Here is a 21,381-nt window from a genome sequence, read left to right as displayed (position 1 = left end):
GCAACCTTGATTCTTAGGAGTTGGCAACCTTGATTCTTAGGAGTTGGCAACCTTGATTCTTAGGAGTTGGCAACCTGAATTTTTATAAGTTTGCAACGTGACTACCGTTGGGATGGCAACGTAACTTCCTTGAAGACGCCAAGAATGAGCCTAGTCTTCTCCCTTCCTTCAGAGCTAGTCCAGGTCTTAAAGACTCAGCACACGCCACTGGTAGTGAGCCTCTAAATGCTAGGTGTTTATTGAAATTCCAACGCATTACAAGGCTACACCTAGTCTTCAAGTTATTTGACACCACGTCCTTTTTTCAAATCAGTATTTCCAATTAGTCCCACCTTACGCCCTGAGCTGTCCGTCCCTACAACATTTCAAATCACCAACATGAATATTCACGAACCTTAACTCACGTCATCTTGAATACAGACAAGTAATGTATAGGGCTCTGAAATTCAGGCTGTAAACATCTTGAACCATGTCCAAACGTCGTCAGTCTTGCAGTGGGAATACGAAATCAGTTTTTTTCGAGGATACAATTCTCCTAGTAAGTTTTGCCAAAATTTAGTAATTCTGCATTCCTCTATTGATTTACAAAAATTTGAAATGTGTGAGCATTTTCTCCCTCACTTTCAGTGCAAAATCGAATCAATTTTCACTTACTTTATCCTGAAAGTTTGTGGGTACTTTTTCGGGCTACATTTTAATTATTTGAGTGGGTTTAAAGTTTAAGAATTTTTTTCGTGACAACGTAGTGCAGTCAGCTCCATCTATGAGTAATAAAATAAGGATTTTGCAATTTAAAAATATCGAGAAAAAAGTATCAGTTCTTCTGTTTCAGATATTTCTGAGAGGGCTGAACCCAAAAATAACACGACCCTGCAACTCGCATCTGTTCTGAAATCCATGGATTCTCATTTACGAATAGGCAAGCAATGAAATTTCCAACACTCATCACTTCACAGCAGAAGCATCGTTTTTCATATTACGATCCTACTTCAAAGATTACCTACCAGGAACAGTTAGAGAATACCACTGAATCGATAAAGAAATGAAAAATATGAATACGACTACGAAATAAAAAACTGGGAGACGATAATAACTTTTTACATTCACAGGAATGCTGACTACAATTACTTAAAAAATCAATACTGTTCCAATCAAATAACCTGGTAAGTGTCCACGAAAAAATAACTTTTAATGAGGTCGTTGCAAGAACACTAACATGTACACTGAATCTTATTCGTATGATACATGACGGATGTCAGCTGGGTGAAGTAGAACATGGCTCTCAATCCATGACAATAATTAGAAGTTTCAACCCAAAACACTTCATGATACAGTAAATATTACTCCTAATTTACTAGAAAAAATACACACGAATCATTGTAGTCAGTGGTTGTGTAGACTCTGTGCGTTGGTCTCGTATACTTTCCAATAACTAGCATTCACCTTGGACCCACTCCCCTCCACTCTTGGTTGGAAAAAGTTTGAAGTTGCTTGAACATTTCTCGCGTAATTTTCACTATAAATCCAATGATAGACAAACGTATATTACATTAAATGCTTTGTCTTTTATTGTATTAAGTAAATAGTTTTGCTACCAAAATAAGATCAAATACAAAATAAATTAATATATAGGGCCTAAGAGGACATGTATTTGAAACCGGTCAATTTCATCAATGTTTTGCATCAATATAGAATAAATTCCAGATTATGCATATAAGATGCTCAATTTTCACCTAAGTTCTCCTGGGTTAAGTTAGTGTCTCATGGATTACGTTACGACACGAAATAGATTTAAGTTTATAACTTCAATATTAAAAAAAATAATATGTTTCAAGTAAATTGTAAAAGTATTAATCTCATTGCACATTTACTAAGTCTGGCAAATGTAATAGAAAGGAAAACTGGTGATTATCATATTTTACCGAAATTATGTAATTTGAAAAACTGGCATAGACCATTCAAAATGTTAGTCACGTGTTCTTGTGCTGCAACATATTATTGCCAGACATGCAAACTGAACAATTAAAACAAATCCACTGTGTATCTTCAATGTAAAGAGATAAATAATGTCACTCACCCTCAAAGAAAACCATAATTATTAACGTTATTCAGCATTGGCTCATTGGAATCGACACTGAAAGAATTCGTCCTTCACTAACATCAAACATATTAGTCTCATTCGGTGTAATAATTCACCCTCAAAATAATAAGTGCCTTAAAAAATGGAACGTCCTCTCAAATAATATTGTGGTATCGTTCGTTGATAACATTACACAGCCTCAACAAAAGACAAATGTAACGAAAAGTCTTAGTACCATCCTACTGATTGAACTATCGCAAGCAATAGTTAAAAAATTCAATTTTAATTGCAGCGATTTAGATCACGTTTTGCCTACATGTTTAAACGCAACCAGCAAATAGTATGCATTAGGTTGATATTAGGCCATGAACACAAGATAATATGGTCAAATGTCAACAACCTGATCAAATAAACCATATGGAGACGAAGGCACCCAGAAAATCCATGCCTAACCAAATTCCTGTATTTCCATTACACAACAATCATCGACTTATCAAGATTGTCCTCAATTATATTGATAATAGAAATGCAGGATGTTACATAAAGCAGTAGAACCAAGAATTAACCACAATTCCTATTTCCATATGCCCACAAAAATCGACAATAGAACCTTAGAAGACAAAATAAAGAAAATACATTGCCTCTGAGGTTAACCATAAAATACAACGCGACCATCACTGATTGTAATTATGATAACGATTAGTTTCATTCAAACTTGGGGTACTTGGGAGAATTTTAAAAAAATATATTATTTAATTGAAAATTTGAAGGATGTGGCTAACTACATTTCAAAACTAAAGTTCAAACTGAAAACTAATGTGCTCTACTATAGTCAAGTTCGATGTTCTTTTGAGGTAACATTATATTGCACATATACATAACGAAAGTTGCAGTAGTCACATAGTGTTTAACATTGAGTCTGTGTAATAACAATTAAAAATAGGTTACTGTTCACAAAATTATAAACTATGTTACTGTTTTCTGTGTAAAATTGTTGACTATGCATCATAGGTTCTATTTCTTCTGCACTAGACTACATTAATCACCACGATTTAGCTTCTCTTCGAACATGCACAAAATACAATAGACTGATAAGTTGGTAATTTTCGCTGGAACATTCAGAGCCTAATTCATATCACGGCGCGGCGTGTACGAGATTCTACAATAAACCAATGCAAATTATCGTCGTATTGTTTAGATTTTCGTTTGAAACAAAGTAGCAATTAGTCAACTAATATGACAATTATGCATGCACACATTTAGAATGAGGGGGAGGACAATTTATGACGTATGCATGTCTAATTTCCTTACAAATATTAACTACTTACTAGTTTGTAGCCACCACGCATCTACGCAATTATCAACCTTGAAAAGACGTCACAAGTACCAATCACAAAGTTTTAACTTTAGAAAAGAACACCAAACGAAATCCACTATGCATATCGATATGCAAATATTACAATAGCTGTTTTTTAAAAAAAAATGCCACTGTGTCATTCCGCAAATTAGCGTAACAAAGAGGGGAAAACCGCGTGGTAAGCTGCATATTTTCACTACGAATCATCCGTGCAAATTCCTCTTGTACAAAGGTTCTGAAATGTAAACGTCAGCCACGAGTTCCAGACAAAGAAACTCCTTTGCTTGCACGCCAACAGTTGCATTGCTAACAAAAAACTTCCGTGTTCGAAACACAAACGCACACCACCCTACAGTTCTTCCCCCCCTGCCAGTAATATAGTGTTAATATAAGTTTTCGGATTCACCTTGCGACACTTTTTTAGCATCATGCGAGAGACTATCATAATTTTGCACCACCAGGCCCGACTGGTACATCAATGCGCACGCGCCGTGCGGAGGTAGAGGGTGCTTCTCTCAACCCTTTACTCACCCCCGCCCCATATCTACACCTCTCCAGAGCAATGCGGCGGTTCAATCATCACTTAGCTTTGCCGAGAACCTACTGACGCCCCAGATATCCCCTCTGCTCGATCCTACAGACATAAAACTCGAAATTACTATTGCGAACAAAGCAGCAACATCCACCAGTCTGACGTGTGCAGCTACAACTCTGGTCTTGGCGTTGTGATTTCAGCAAATGCAATTTGTAGGTGTGAATAACCCACAGTAATTTAGTTGCAATGTACTGAACCCGGCATCACTTTTAATTTTTACGGAATCGAATAGTTTGCTCGAAGTCCAATTTAGGACCATAAGCAGTTTTTTGTGTACGGCCCAAGCCACTAAAATGCTGCCCCCCAATAGGAAGGAGTCGAACCCGAGAACCATTAACGGTTAGAAGCTAGACTATCGGGGAGAGCGCGCCGCTACCAAATTCCACTTCTTACGGGTACCGACAGAACTAGTACAAAATAGACCAATATTAAACATACACGCGCGTGCGCAGATCTCATAATGCAAGAGGAATTGAATAAATATTGTGGGTTAGTTTGTCACTATTTATAGGGAAATTTATATACACTCCCTATCCCATATTCATATTCAGCAAAAGCGTTGCAATGAGGTTGGGACAAAAAACCAAGCCCCCGCCCGGGATTCGCTTTTAGGATTCGCGGTGCGTACTTTGGTGACCACGCTAAATTATAAGCGCCACCGCCATGACTAATTTGGACAAAGCCGTCAAAATTTCTCGCCGGTAACAGAACTCACGCACCACCATATACTACCGAAAACGCTAAGGTGCTACGTTCAACATATAGACGGTGTATGAACGCGAAAGTAGAGACAAAAGTTATCCAACAATGAAATAATTCAAATTGTAACATCAAGTTATTCCCCAAAAACATTTTATCGATTCGGTTCCGGGTTCGATACTGGTCTCCGCGCCCTGCACAGTGGGATCCATAAGTATTACCAAGCAAATTGTCCCATCACCACGTTTTCTACCTTTGTTTTATACAATGAGAGCTTCAAGAACTGACACAAAACATCAAACAATCTGCTTACAACCTCTGAACCAGTATACGTAAAAATACAATCCTTAACTATACGTAGAATGGAGATAAACACAAACGAAAATAGTCATGGAGAATTTGCGGAGCAATACCTATGGACCCCACCGTACGTAGCGTATAACGGCCCGATATCAAGGGATGTTGGGTATACGAGCCCTGGAATAAATAATTGTATAAAGGCTTAGAAATACTTCCAGTTTGTTCGCCGAAAGGGCGCAACAGAGTTTGCATCGACAGGGTACTCAGATCGTAACGGTTATTTTCGCTCGAGCACAATGATCTGTTTCGATTCTTAGAGTAATTATCGATATATGTGTGTGAGGTCACTGCCACAATCTGAACTCAAAAGTCAAAGCTGCAAACTCCAGGTTCAGTTCCGGAGATCAGTTGCTAGGCACTGCGATATCCTAGGCTAATAGTCTGGGTGGTGGGGCAGGTTTAGAGCCTGTGCAACATCGCTATCACACACCCCCGCTTTCGTCTTGAGCTTGCCGTGCGGTGCGTATGACAATGGGAAATGAAAGAATCAATACGGGGGGAAAACCCAAGTCTGCCAGCTAGCGACGCACCGATATCACCTTACGAACAGAAGTGCGTGTAGGGTTTGCATTTTATCACCCGGCAGCGCGAGTACTATCTTCCAAGGCTGTGCAAGCGAAGGCGCCAATACGCCAAGCAACGGTTGGGCAGAGCTGCATCACTATGGGTGCGGTTCAGACGGTCGCTTCGAACTACTTGTAAAAATCGAGAGGAGAGGGGGGCTCCCCCTAGGAGGTGGGGGGTACGCTCGAGGGAAGCAAAAAAAACGCGAATGTATTTTTAAAAACTGCACTCTTTGTACGGGGGGGGGGGTGTACTGTTGCCATGCGGATACACCGAAAAGTTCTAAATTCAAAATTCAGCTTACCTTCCACAATGCTCCTCGTGCCTCCATGGCATTCAGGTAAGGCGAAACAGTTATGGCGCTGGGTGGTGTGTTCCTAGTCGCCGCCATCTTCCTATTTGGCCACTTCACACCGTTCACTCGCAAAACACTTCCCTTCGATCTCACATCACTTACCACATCTGCTAAAACACTTCCGTACGTTAGGGTTGCAACACAGTGAGTACCAGCACTACGTATATCCACCCGAACCTCCCTGCATGACCCAAAATGCACACAGCACTACCATTTTTTCTGCAAAAAAGAAGCAAGCGCCCCAGACACAACACACACTCCGCTTCCATACCTCCACACGGGCATCACCTTCACTGCCTGCCTCCGCCGCGAAACCGAAGCGAACTCCTCTCCGTGGCTCCGCCCCCTGGCGGGAGGCGTGGCCGGCCAGGGGTGGACGCCGGCGATTTAGGGAGGTGGAGCCTCGTCGTGCTGCAAACGACGAAGTGGGAGAAATGAATCACACGTTTGGTTTTTGGAGGGGAAAACCTGACAAGACGTTAACCACTGGCCGCGCGGAAGGCTACTGTGGCGTTCTCGTTCCTGAAACGCTGCGTTTCCATAGCAACAGCCATTCTCCCGCCTATTTTTGAAGTTGTTCAACTGCTCGTTGGATGAAACTACAGGTCACAGCTCTTCAACAAGCTGTATTCGTTGTAAAGAATACGTTTAACTAAAAAAAAAAAAAAAACAGGAGCACAAATCGACATTATTAAAAGTATTCATGTAGCATTATGATAAATCTAGTTTCTGGCCAGCACTGGCGGATTTAGCGGGAGGGGCACAGAGGCATGTGCCCATCCCAAAAGGGGATAAATGAAAAGCATTATTTGAAAGGGTACAAAAATGTTCCAGCAATCCTTTACCAGTGTAGTAAAATAATAAAATACAGAGTACTATGGAATCCGGGGGCTTGTTGGTACCAAGGCAATAGCGTTAACTGATGTGCACAAAGCGAGAGTAAAATTTTTCCCATGTTTGTGGCAGTTTCGCCTGAGAAATGCAATTAATATAAAACAAATAAACTTCTATTACACAAAAATCTAATAATGCTATCACGTTATAATCAAAGCGTCCTTAGTTCGTTTTCTGGTTGAGGTACAGTGGTTCAGATCCTACTTTGGAGAGCACCCGATTACTTTATCTGACCACAAATTGAACCAAAAACGAATAATATATAACTAACTAACTCTCTAGCCTTCTTAAACCCGAAGGTTCATGGCTGCAGCAACACAGGCCTTCCATCTGTCCCTATCCTGAGCAAGATGTATATAATCTTTTCCATCCCTCACAATTTCCTTTAGGTTCATCTCAACATTATCCCTCCATCTTCATCTTCGTCTACCTACTAATCTCTTACCATCAGGTTTCCCAACAAGAATCCTGGGAACTCCTCTTTCCTCTCCCATTCGTGCCACATGGTCTGCCCTCCTAAGTCTTTTTGATTTAATCATTCTAATAATATCTGGACATGAATACAAATCATGTAGTTCTAAATTATGTAACCTTCTCCACTCACCTGTCCCTTCATCCCTTTTAGGCCCAAATATTTTCCTAAGGATCTTATTTTCATACTCTCAATTTATGATCCTCTTTCAATGTAAGGGATCAAGTTTCACATCCATATAATATTACAGGCAAAATTACTGTTTTGTATATTTTAACTTTTAGTTTCTTAGATATTAAACGAGAAGACAAAAGTTTATGAAGAGAAAAGTAACATGCATTTCCTGAATTAAGCCTGCTTTTTATTTCATCTTTAATATGATTTTCATTTGTTAGTATTACTTCTAAGTACTTGAATTTGGAAACTGCTTCAAACGAGTTGTTATCAATAATTAGATTTTGATTATTACCTTACACTTGGTTTCGGCCTGTAAACATATATTTAGTTTTCTCTTTGTTAACTTCCAAACCTATCTCTTTAGCTGCTTTGAAAAATATTCTAGCATTCTTCTTAATTGTATTTACATCATCCCCCAGTAAGTCTACATCATCTGCACATCCCAACAACTGAGTCACACAGTTTAATTTTAGTCCTTCGTTAGTTTCTTTTACCTTCCTAACAGCGTATTCTAAGGCAAAATTAAAGAGCAATGGAGATAGTAATGCATCTCCTTCTTTTAACCCATCATGAATTGTAAATTTGTCAGACATATTAATATCCATACAAATTTTATTTTCTGTTTCACAGGTGCATACTTTTATCATATTAACAAGCTTCTTAGGTATTCCAAACTCGACTAATATATTATATAATGTATCTCTTTTGAATATATATATATATATAGCTATACACACACACACACACACAGTTGAACCTGAGTTATACGTATCTCAAGGTGAAGAGGAAATAATACGTACAACTGAGAATTACTTACAAATCAGATTTAGATACCATGTCATTTCATTATTAAAATACTGTAATTGTATGAATTTTGAGGAACAAGATATACGTCATACAGTTGTTTCTGTCATAAAAGTATGATTCTTAAATACATTATATTAGGAACTTTATTAGTGAACACTTTGATACTGAAATACTACAGTGAAGACTATAGTTTTTGTAGTTTTACTTCCCAATTTTTAAAAATATACTAAAATGTCATTTCTTTTACTAATGACATAAGGGATGCCTAAATCTACAGCTACACACAGAACCAAAAACATGTCAATTGACACATATATTTTGATTTCAATAATAAGTTAGCGTGCATAAACTGCAAATGATGCACCTTTTAGTGTGTCAAAATGTACATAGGAATGTATTAAACTGTATTTTTAAGAGATGAAGTTCAATGCGATGCACTGAAATGCATCAATTTGGAAGATCAGACAATATCATTTCGAAGATAACAAACTTTCACTTTTAATGCATCAATTGACACAGCTAAATGTGTAATTTTGTTAATTTTGTTATCTTCGAAATGATCTTGTCTGATCTTCAAAATTGATGCATTTTAGTGCATAACACGGGACCTCATCTCATAAAAATACCCTTTAATACATTTCTATGTGTATTTTGACACACTAAAAGGTGCATCATTTGCAGATTATGCACGTTAACGTGTTATTGAAAACAGAAAATATATGTGTCAATTGACACGTTTTGAGTTATGTGTGTATTTCAGTTTTAGTTTGATGTGGATTAACATCAACTTCCTGTATACATTCTGGTCAAGCGTGTAACTTTTCCTCTTTCTGTTATTCATGGCCGACCAGTATCAACTGAAAACTTGTTACTGTGATATTGTTGTAGCTTAGTTACGTACAAATCAACTGTATTTTATGAAAATTAGTACGTATAACACCGAACTACGTATAAATGCATTACGTACAAATAAGGTTTAATTAAGACGTTTTCAAATTGTATTTTGCCAGGACCTACAGTAATTTACGTATAAAGCAGAATTGCGCAGAACTTACGTATAAAGCAGTCTAGAATAGAATAGAATAGAATAGAATAGAATAGAATAGAATAGAATAGAATTTATTTCAAGTATGAGTCTTTACAGCTGTACATACTATACAAGGATGAAAAAAAAATTTAGTACAATTTTCCTACATCCTTCCTCCTCTTTCTACTTCCACATTCACACTGCTTGGGAGTTCACAAACACTATTTCATTTCAACTCTTTCACTACACTTGCACTGTTACCTGAGTGATTCCTAAATTTTCTCACATATATTTATTTATTTATTTATTTAGTAGCCCCCTCCCAGTTTCGCACATGTTCGCTATCCCCACTGAGGTGTGTTTGTGTGCACAAATACACTTGCAAATATATATTTAAGCAGTGTTTAATATCTATAAACATCTGCACAGTATATATCCGGAGTTAGTTATTTCATATGCTTGCAAAATATTCTGAGTCCTTCCCAGAAAAAAATCTCGATCCTACGCTGGCCAGTATTCAAATTGAACACGATGTTGAAGGGGGAAACTTCTTTCTCCATAAACAATAGTGTTAAGCGTTATGAATTAGCAAACTGTGTCATTATAATAACAATAGAAGCAATGTGTACTATTTAAGGTATATTTATTAAAAGCTAAAAAAGTGGGTGCCCACAGAATATTTTTAAAATCAAAAAGTTGTTTTACAAAGATATAACCAGTGTTACCAGATTCTGTACATGAAAAACCGGATCATCAGTCTCAGATAAATAAAAAGTATATTATTCCAGTACCGTCACGAGGCCTATATTATAAAAAGGAAATGTCGGATATTTCACACGAGTTATGTTTTCATATTAAAGGAAAAGACGTATCATAGCTATTTCTAATGTTACTGTAATAGCTGGAAACAAATTATTGTGGCCACTTATTACTTATGATATATTACCTGAGTAAATAATGTCTGAATTTTTCAACAAAAAACCGTCTCTAATGTTGTTTTGTATCGTCTTTTGTAGCTCTAAGTTCCAACAATGGAGCAGTGCTGCCACCTTCGCATGGAAATTACTCTCATTTTAAAGGAAAAACAAAATCAGGGACAAATGGGGATTCCAAAAGCATTTTTCGGAACAGTGATTCATTTGAGAAAAACCAGGAGGTCTGGCAACCCTGGAATGAAAATAGTGAGATTTACGGGTCCTCGTAGATTGATTGGCTGAAAGTTTTGTTTTATTTTACTTCGCTTTTCTGTCACTTTGGGCTAATTGTGAAGTCGAGGATGAAATTGTTGAAAGGGTATTCGCAATTCACAAACCAAATGGACAGAATATATACAAACCTCGCAGCAAGATTATTGACTGTAGGAAAACCTCTACACACAGAACCCAAAACGTGTCAATTGACACATATATTTTGGTTTCAATAACACGTTAACGTGCATAAACTGCAAATGATGCACCTTTTAGTGTGTAAAAATACACATAGAAATGTATTAAAGGGTATTTTTATGAGATGAAGTTCCGCGTGATGCACGGAAATACATCAATTTGGAAGATCAGACAAGATCATTTCGAAGATAACAAAATTATACATTTAGCTGTGTCAATTGATGCATTAAAAGTGAAATTTTGTTATCTTTGAAATGATCTTGTCTGATCTTCCAAATTGATGCATTTTTGTGCATCACACGGAACTTCATCTCATAAAAATACCCTTTAATACATTTCTATGTGTATTTTGACACACTAAAAGGTGCATCATTTGGAGTTTATGCACGTTAACGTGTTATTGAAATCAAAATATGTGTGTCAATTGATACGTTTTGGGTTCTGTGTGTACATACATTGCATATCATATGTCATGTTTTCTTTTCATAAAGAAGACTTTCTAGGTCCAGCGACATTTTAGACTTCAAGAGGGGAGGGCCCAGGGCTTACATTGACTTTTTACACAGTGTGTATCTAGCCTATTAAATTTTTGTCATTTTCAGTCAGAAAATGTAATATATATATATATACATATACATATATAAAGATTCATTGTTGCCACTGACAATTATATATAGGATGGAAAATAAAGTGTTTCTAGGTCTGGAACGAGAAAAAAATTATTAAGAAAATTTTCTCGTATTGATGCCCTCTACACGCTGTGAAATTTTGTCGGTGTTTTACGGGGGACAGCCTGTCCGAATCTCCCCTCTTATTGAAGAAACTATTTGAAACTTTTCAAAATTGAAATGTAATAATTTAAAACAATAATGAACAAGAGGTGAAGATTACATTGTCAAACAAATATTTCAATGCATCAACGTGTGGAAAAGTTAATGCAAAACAGCAACAATAGACATGACTGTACCATATAAATAAAAATATTCACGTACTAGTATATTATGAAATGAAGAAAGGAAAAAGGAAAGAACATTATTCATTAATAGAATAATTAAATCAAGAATACTTAGGTGGGCAGGCCATGTGGTACGAATGGGAGATCAAAGAAGAGTGTACAGGATTCTTGTTGGGAAACCTGATGGTAAGAGACCTGTAGGAAGGCCAAAACGAAGATGGAGGGATAACGTTGAGATGGACCTAAAGGAAATCGGTAAGGATGGAAAAGATTGGATTGATCTTGTGCCCAGGACAGGGACAGATGTAAATTGTGTGTTGCTGCAGCCATAAACCTTTGGGTTTGCTAATAGCTACTGCACACAGAACCCAAAACATCAATACATTAGCGTACATAAACTGCAAATGATGCACTGTTTGCTGTGTCAAAATGCACACAGAAATGCATAAAAGGACACTTTTATCACCCGATGTCTCGTGTGATTCACTAAAAGTACATCAATTGGGAATAATCAGACAATATCATTTCTAAGTAACAAAATTTCACTCTTAATGCATCAATTGACACAGCTAAATGTGTAATTTTGTTATCTTTGAAATAATCTTTCCAATTGATGCATTTTTAGTGCATCATACGGAAGAGAATCTGATAAAAGTACCTTTTTATCAATTTTGACACACCAAAAAGAGATTCATTTGAAGTTTATGCACGTTAATATGTTATCGGAGTCAACATATGTGTCAATTGACACGTTTTGAGTTCTGTGTGTGAAGTGAAACCAGATGGTTTTAAAGGTATCATACTCCGTTATTTTAAACAGTCTTACAGTATCGATTAGGTATATTCTTCTCCTATTATCTTTTGTAAAAAATATATTCTTGTAGGTCTATAGTTAGTCTATGTAATAACAATAACACTGGACTTTCTTCTCAATTTTTATAAGGACGTACAGTATACTTTGTAACTCTTCGATCCAAATTCTACCTCTTGTACGTCTTCAAATGATTTGACAGAAACAACAGGCTGCTATATTGCAATCAATCATTTTAGTAAATAGGCATTTATGTTATTTCCCTATTCAATAATAATAATAATAATAATATATCTGCCATACTATATTATGGTAGTTAGTTTTCAAATCATATGAGTTTTTAAAGTTGTGAAAATGAATGCAAGACGATGACGAGGCTGCAAGTTGAACTTTGTGAGATCAACACCTCTTGTTCAGTGAGAAGGATTCCATGTGTCTCTGATACATTCGGATCTCTTAGCTGTTTTTAGACAAGAAGCTTCAGTATCATTCTTTAGGGATAATAGTATAGAAAATATCATCCAAGGCAGAAGTTAGGAACCAGAATATTGAAAATATCATTAATACTATTGAAAACACTGTTTGTTTATTCTGATATTAAAAATGTGGAAGCAATGTAACTCTTGATACAGTGTTAGAAAAACTTGTCATTTTCACACACAGAACGCAAGATGTGTCAATATGTCGACGGCAGTGCATAAACCGCTAGTGAGGCATTTTTGATGCATCAAAATACACAGAGAAATAATACTTTTATCAGCTGCTGTAGAATGTGATGAACTAAAATACATCAATTTAAAAGACACTATCATGTCAAAGAAACCAAAATTGCATGTATGTGTCAAACGATGCACCAAAAACTTGATTCTGTATATTTGAACGAAACATTGCAATACATATTGTTCTCGATTAAACTAAATTGCTAAACAATTGATTTAATTTAATAAGTAGAAAAAACTTTTTTATGTGACTAGAAATTTCAGACAAAAACTTAATTAACCATTATTTTCTGATATTTTGAAGCCAGTTTTATTTTTGAAAATTTTGAATTGAAACCTTGTCAAAGCACAAAATGTAAAAATATTTTTAAAACATTACAATTGTGCCAAAATATTTTCCTGCCAAGCTTATTATTGTACGTGCTATTTCTAATTATGGGTTGAAAACTTCCACTGTATTTCTAACTTGATGGATTCGATCCGAACTTAAGGAACAAATGCAACAGTCTTTCTCTGGAAGATAAAAGCAAGTCTTCGGTAGTGCATGCGTGTCCAGAAGAAATACAAATGTAAAATATTAATAAATGCATAACTTTTGTGCATCAAACTTTTAGAGTTTACTCTAAGCTGAAAAAGTTATAATGGCTTATATCACTGATGGTTTATGGACAGCTAAGAAAGTTTGGAAGAGAAAACGAATAGGAAAAAAGTTATAGAAAAGGCTAACTTTTTTAGTACAAAAGATTATAAGGATAAAGAGAAAACTTAAACTCATTACGAATTTAAGTAGAAGAAAATGTGGAAATTTCTGAACAAGAGTTATAGGCCTCAGGGAAATATTGTGGGGAAAAAGGGAAATTTGATCAAGCGGTAAAGAATTAAACCACAAGACAATCCAAAACCATCAAAGTGGCTTCAAAGAATAAGTTGGAGCAAGAAGCAAACTTGCAAGTGAGGTACACACAGATCATTAAATGCATCAATTTTTTTGATGCACCAGAAATGCATCAGGTTTAGAGTTTGATTAGGGATGGATTTACATTCTTTGTTTTCGGTACTGCCGGCATTATTATTATTATTATTATTATTTATGAACAATTTTGTTATCATGGTACTTCACTTCTACTAATTTCATCGTCGTTATTAGTAACACTTGTAAACTTTAAATAAACAGACAGAAAACTGAATGCATCATATCGATTGAAGCACCAGAACAAATCCATTAATGCGCTAAAGTGCCTTTTATGGTCTCTGCGAAGAATAAGTTTTGCAGTTTGATGCATTTTTTGTGTATTTTTGTATATCGAAAAGGTACACCAATGTGTATGATGCAAGTGAGTATTTCTTTCTTTGGAGATGCACCTTAATGCATCAGTTGATGCGTTTCTATGCACTTCCTGCATTTTTCTCTATCATGCACTTAAACATTTAGTCTGAGCTGCAGACTTTATGCATTTTTTTTGCTTCAGATGATGCATTTGCTTTTCTGTGTGTATATTGAATAACGTTTTAAAGATTTTGATCATTTCGAACGTACTGTGTGAGAAATCTATTTCATACCTTCAGCAACAAATGAACATGTATAGTTAATATTAATAAGAATAACAGAAGAATGCACAGCAAGTACATTACTTATTTGAAGTAATGGTGCAACGAAATATATAAAAACGCAAGAAAATGCATTTCAGGTACAGAGCAGCATTCTTGATTCACCGTAACACTTCATTTACTCTTGATGCAGCATCGCATCAGAAGCTTCAATCAAGAAACCAATAATTACAGACACAGTGATTCATTTGAAGAGCATAAATAACATTTGATGCATTTTATTTTCCGTGTGCAGTTCATTCAGGTGGCAGAATAAGAAATTTTGGGTAGAGGCAAATAAGGCAAGCCCAAAATAAATGTACAGAGGTAAATTCCAGCAGGTAAAGCTCTGTCAGTCTTGGGAAAATTTATTCATAAATAAAAAAAAATTAAGAATTTACTTAAATGTACTTTAAGTATACATAATTTCGCATGGAGTTATGACAAAGAATTTAAAGCGGTCCCATTTCAAAGGTATTGTACGATGTAGCTTTTTTAATAAAGAAACAGGATTTGCATTGAAATGTGTGTATATATACTGTAGTTGTCCCGCTATTTACTACTGCAATTTTTATATCCGAGAAAAATCTCCTTACAATTACAAAGAGGCTGCGGGTTCGATTCTCTGTGGAGGTACACTGAACCGTGGTTTTGATGTAACTAAGGTTTAGTCCAAATTAGCCTATGTGAGCAAATAATGTACCTAAACTTTGACGAACTGTTGCTCTTCTAAATGGCACACAATTTGAAAGTTTAGAAGAAGCCACGTGCCTCCATAAAGACACTGAAGAACATATATGCTTTGGTAGATAATTTTTGCGTTTACTCGCAGGGAAAAGTTTAAAAAAAAAAGTTGCTCCAAAAGTTAATGTCAAAGTTGGGTAAGTTACTCAGAAAAGTTACACATTACAATTACTGTTACACTGTTACTTTGCTTGTCAAAGTAACAAGCATACCGTTACTCTGTCATACAAGTATCACATTATTGTCTGTAGTCATGGGCGTATTTAAGGGGAGGTTCAACGGGTCCAAACCCCCCTTATGGTTCAAAAAATTACCAGATTACCTGTTCTATCCGCTTGTTCATAAAAAAATTCTTCGGACTTAATTTAATCTTCCACATTCGAGACGTTCAGGATGGGATACAGATGGGAAGGAAATTAGGTAATTTCACACATTAGATGGGACTGCATCCGAATGTCTGCAATTTCTTGAAAACTTCGGAATTTGTGCGATAAGAAACTGCATTGGGACTGTTAAATCAGTGACATATTTTTTCCTTCTAGTTTTCTTAAAGGAATTTGGTTTTTAAAAACGCAGTGCAAGAAAACCAGGGAAACACCGTAACATTTTCAAGTTGTTTGACACAAGATGAACGGAAAAGCATCAATACTAAGTAGCATGGTTTGTGGAATTGTATTCACTATACGAAACTATGGACCTTACAATAAATATTTCAGCAAGCTCTTCAGTTTCTTCACTGTGTAACCTGTGGGGAGTTTGAAACATCTTCACTTCTTCTAACCAAATTTGTTTTCATGCAATGCAAGATTATGTTGGGCACCTCGAAAGGGTACTGTGAACATGTCAGTATCTAAACGAGATATCAAAAAAAATTGCCCCCTAATCATGGACGTCCACAGATTTCTTTCCACGGAGGGACAAGCAAGGTATTTTTCCATGGGGCATATCACCCCGATAATAGTGTTGCTCCCTCAAAAAACACCACTTGAATTTGAAATTATCGCATTCCCGCATCCCCATTATAATAATTAATGTAAATGACTGTAACTGAAATCAAATTATATACGTGTGAAATATATACTTTTAGATTGACATTTGTTTTCTAAGGGGGAGGTGTGGACTTCCTTGTCTCCCTTCCAGATGTCCATTCCCCCATACGAGTATTATACATTAACCTAGAAATTTAGTGTAGAGGATTCTTATTGCCGTTATTGAAGCATATTATATTTTCAAGCTGATGAAAGTTCAAAGCAACTACGGGGAAAGGGGGTGCAGTGGACGGAAATCAATTCGGGGGGGCAAACATTTAAGTAAAAGAAAGCAAGGCTAGCCGAATCTAAGAGTAGCAGGACAAAAGGACACTCAAGATGGTATTAGTTTTTACATTTTTCTTGCATTACTTCTTCCAGATGGGCAGCAGAACCTGCAGTGGAGCACAGAGTGGTAATTGCCCACTCAATTTAAAATTTTACCGGGAGTTGGCCCTCGCCGCCAAACAATCTAAATGAAAAAATGTAAAGAGAATGCCATGGCACCCCATGAAATTTTTTGTGCCCTATTAAATCAATATTGTTTTCAGTTTGCAAAAATTTGGATCAGAAATTTTTCTTGCTCGCTTCGCTCGCATTTTCCTTAATTTCTGTACTACATTATAAATTGCTAGAAAGAGAGAGAGGAATAATAACAACTAACAACTTTAGAGTGTTGCTGCTAAACAGTTGTTCTGAGCCCGGACGCTGCGGCGGAGTGGTTAGCACATCGTACTACGACGCCAGGAGTCCCGGGTTCGAATCCTGGCCTGGGCATGGATGTTTGTGAGTGTCCAATCATCAATTTCATCATACCATCACTCATCCCCATCTTCGTAAATTAGCCAAAAGTAGCACAAAAGCGAAGTAAAATAAAACAAACCAATCAATCAATTGTTCGGAGGTAAAGGTGCGTACACATTTTAGCGACAATTTATATAATTTTTGCTGTTGATTTGTTATGGGGAGGATGAACTGATTATGTAATGTATTTAAATCATACATATACTATTTATATATATATATATATAAATATTTTACATTATATGCAATAAAACTAAAAGAGTGAGATAAAATGAGATGAGGTTTTTCTTTTCTTTCCAGACTGAACTTCCATCAAGGCTTTTGTCCCCGCCCCCCCCAATCAGAGGGTCTGCGCACGCCTATGTCAATGATATACTTCGAAATAGATTTCTGTTTCTTTTTAAGAAGTGTAAAGAATATGATAATATATATGTAGGTATATACACACAACTTTGTCGGGTCCAGCACCTCCCCCCCTGCTCCCCAACAAGCTTCAGGTCAGCTGTGTCCCGGATATTCACTTATGAAATATAGCAACCCTAATCATACCAAAAGTTGCCCCCCCCCCTTTACGTGAACTATATATACGCCTATGTGTGCATGTTTTCCCTGTGTAACTTTATAAGCACAAGTTTACAAAAACACAACGAAGCATATTTCGTCCTGACAAATAAACCAAAATGACGCAAGTGTACATTAATGAAAGTACAGTAAAAATTACTCATGTGATTTGAGTAACCCAAGTGCATAAAAACATAAGGCGTTCATGAGTTATTCCCCAACTATGGATTTATAATTTCATTAATGGGGCCCTAACGTTGGCAGATTCTCGGTATTTTATTTCCAACTACAAACTTATTATTATTATTTTGCATTTTATAGCATAATTTAGCATTGTAAAGGTTCATATGCGGACATACATGTGCATGAATTGAGATGATTAGACACAATCATCTCAAAGAAACGAAAATTTCGAGTCCTGTGTGAAGGATTATTTATTGAATACATACAATGTGTTTGTTAATTGAACATTATAATTTGTCTAGTGCTTTTAACTAAACATATTCTACCACTACGTACGTTTCGAGATCGCACCTTTTCTCTCGTCTTAAAAGTAGTGTTGGGCGATATACCGTCCAGGCGGTATCAACCAGACGATATATCGTCACGATATTTTGGCGATATATATTGTTTCGGCGATATATCGTCACGATATTTGGCGATATCACGATACGAAAAAATATCGTATCGTATCGTCTGTGACAATATTTCCTTGACGATATATCGCGATATAAAATTTCCGACATCGTCCATCCCTACTTAAAAGCCAAGCACGTACCCACGGGAGGGGTCGTGCCCCCCTCTCCTCTAAGTATTAAATATTTTAATGTTAACCCATAAAAACATACGAAAGTTGCACTAACAATTTTGTTGAGATTTTGCAAGGATTTCTATATTCCGTCGTGTAAATGAATGGGTTCGTTGTAGAGAGAAACAGGCTCCAGGAGTATTGAGTAATTTTAATTTTATAACGATTCATGCAAAGCTACCAGAAGTCCAGATTTAGTTGATTCTTTTGAATCCCTGTCCCGACTCGTTTTCGAACTGCAGTCGAACGGCAAAAATGCCTGTCTTTTTTTTATTAACTCACATTCATAGACCTACATGTCTTTATTTTAATAATAATTGCTAATATGTACCATTTAATTATTACTTTTTAAACATTCAAGTCGAAGGACTGTCTATCGGTCAGTTCATTTTTTTCCGTTACTTTGGGACCATAACATTGCAAACACTTGAACGTTTAGCTTTAGGTGGAAAAGTACCAATGCACTGGTGGTAACATGTAATGTTCCGACAGCATTTCACCGATCACCATGGCGGAATACCGTGGGTACGTTTTCTTTCATCAATTTCATCATATCATCACTCTTTCTCGCCGTCGCGATTAACCAAAAATGGCAGAAACGCGACGATGAATAACCTAGTTCAATCAATCCAACAGCATTAAGGATCTTATCTTTGTTCCATATTTTCAGACCTGTCCCCCTCTTTAAAAAAATCCCGGGTACGGGCCTGTTAAAAGCACTATTCATTTAATATTGCATGCTTATGTAGACCCACCGTCACAGTGTCACTAACTTTCAAAGAATTAGACAATGTATTTTCTATTTTGTTAAAAAAAAAATATTTGAGAGGAACACTACGTAGCTATAAACTTAAGCAGGAAGGAAGACACTAATATACAAAAGAGTATTAAATCTGGGAATCAAACCTAATCTTGATGAATATTCATCAACGAGAAACGAAGAAGACATTAACTACACGTATAGTTGCTACATTTGGTGCATTCACTGCGCACAAAATTCATTATTTCTGTGAGCACGCTAGATCTTCAAAATAAATTAGAGCAGAGTCATCTTTTGAGGAAACAAGTTGTATTTTTACTATTTGACGTGTCACTTTTTTGGTCAATCAAGATGATGCCAACGAGTGATGAGAAGCCCCACGTGCCGTAATTCTGCGAGTTTCTATGAGAATGTGTTATTTGTTATTCGTTGTTCTTCAAGGCACAGTGGGATCCACTGCTCGGCAAATTGTCCATGACTATTTTCATTAATTTTTCTCTTACATCCCATGTGTTTTTAAGCGATAGATTTTTATGTATGCTGGTGCAGAAGTTGTCAACAGCTTGTCTTGAGTTTTCTTTTAATTCTTGAAGCTCTTATTGGGTAAAAAAAATAGAGCACGAAGATGGTAATGGACAATTTGCACGGTAATACTCATGGATCCCACTGTACAGCCCGAATGTTATCGTGTGTGAAATCTGAGTTGATGCGTCTTTTATTTTTTTTAAATAATCGATGCAAAAGTTAAGTTCCGCCACTTTTCTACCTGAAGAGTAAAATAAATATCAACATTTATTTACAGTTGTTCTTCTATAATAATGATTAATTTTAACCCGTTTTGTGCTAAATGGTGCAAGAAACGTACAAAGAAATGGCTCAAATTTCAGTTCGTATTTCTTGTACAGGAAATTGTAACATGATCTACAGTGGCGTGCCCAAGGGGTTTGGTGGGGATTATAACCCCCCCCCCCTTTGGCCCAGGATTCTTAAAAAAAAGAACGTCTAAACCAGGAAAAAAGGCAAAAAGAGGACCGATTACTAAAAAAAATGTATACATAACCCCTCCCTTTCGAAAATCCTGGGCAAGCCACTGATGATCTATGGAAAGACTAAATTAGTGTTGGGTCAAAAATATAACCATACCAGTAGACTGAAACATATAGGTTTTTCAACCAATTGTTTCATACGTGTGGCAACTCTCCTCGAATGATAGGCCTCCCCGATGCCGCAGCGATAGCATTGTCGCCTTGTAATCAAGGGGTCCCGGGTTGGACACCCGGTGGAGGCACATAGTGGTTCGGATCCCACTTTAAACTGTAGAACCAGTCCCGATTAGCCTTTCTGTGCATAAAGTGGACTTAAACAACAAATCAATCAATCAAATCAATGAATCGAATGATATTTATGAAGGGAAACTCTCAAAGAACACCCTTGCCTTGACCGGGACTCGAACGCGAGATCGCCAGTGGCGAGATCGAAAGTCGACCGCTGAGCGCGCTGACACAGGCTAAAGCAGTAGAGTTGCATTTACCACGTAACCATGATATGCCCTGTATGGGGAGAAATCGGGACATTGGAACAAGCCCCAGGTCACCGATTGTAGTTTTTTTCAGTTTGAATTTTTGTTGTAAGTCCACTCTATGCATAGGCTAATCAGGGCTTGATCTACAGTTTAAAGTGGGATCAGAACCACTATGTTCCTCCACCGGATATCGAACCCAGGACCCCTTGATTGCAAGCTACGTCATCGGGGAAGCCGTGGTTATAGTTTTTAAACAAATTACTAACGAACATAATTTATATCATAATTATTCAGCAAAACTGAATCCAAA

This window comes from Lepisma saccharinum, chromosome 4 (assembly GCF_977018435.1).
Source record: "Lepisma saccharinum chromosome 4, izLepSacc3.1, whole genome shotgun sequence".
In the NCBI taxonomy this organism is placed as follows: Eukaryota; Metazoa; Arthropoda; class Insecta; order Zygentoma; family Lepismatidae; genus Lepisma; species Lepisma saccharinum.
Note: the sequence above shows the minus strand (reverse complement) of the source record.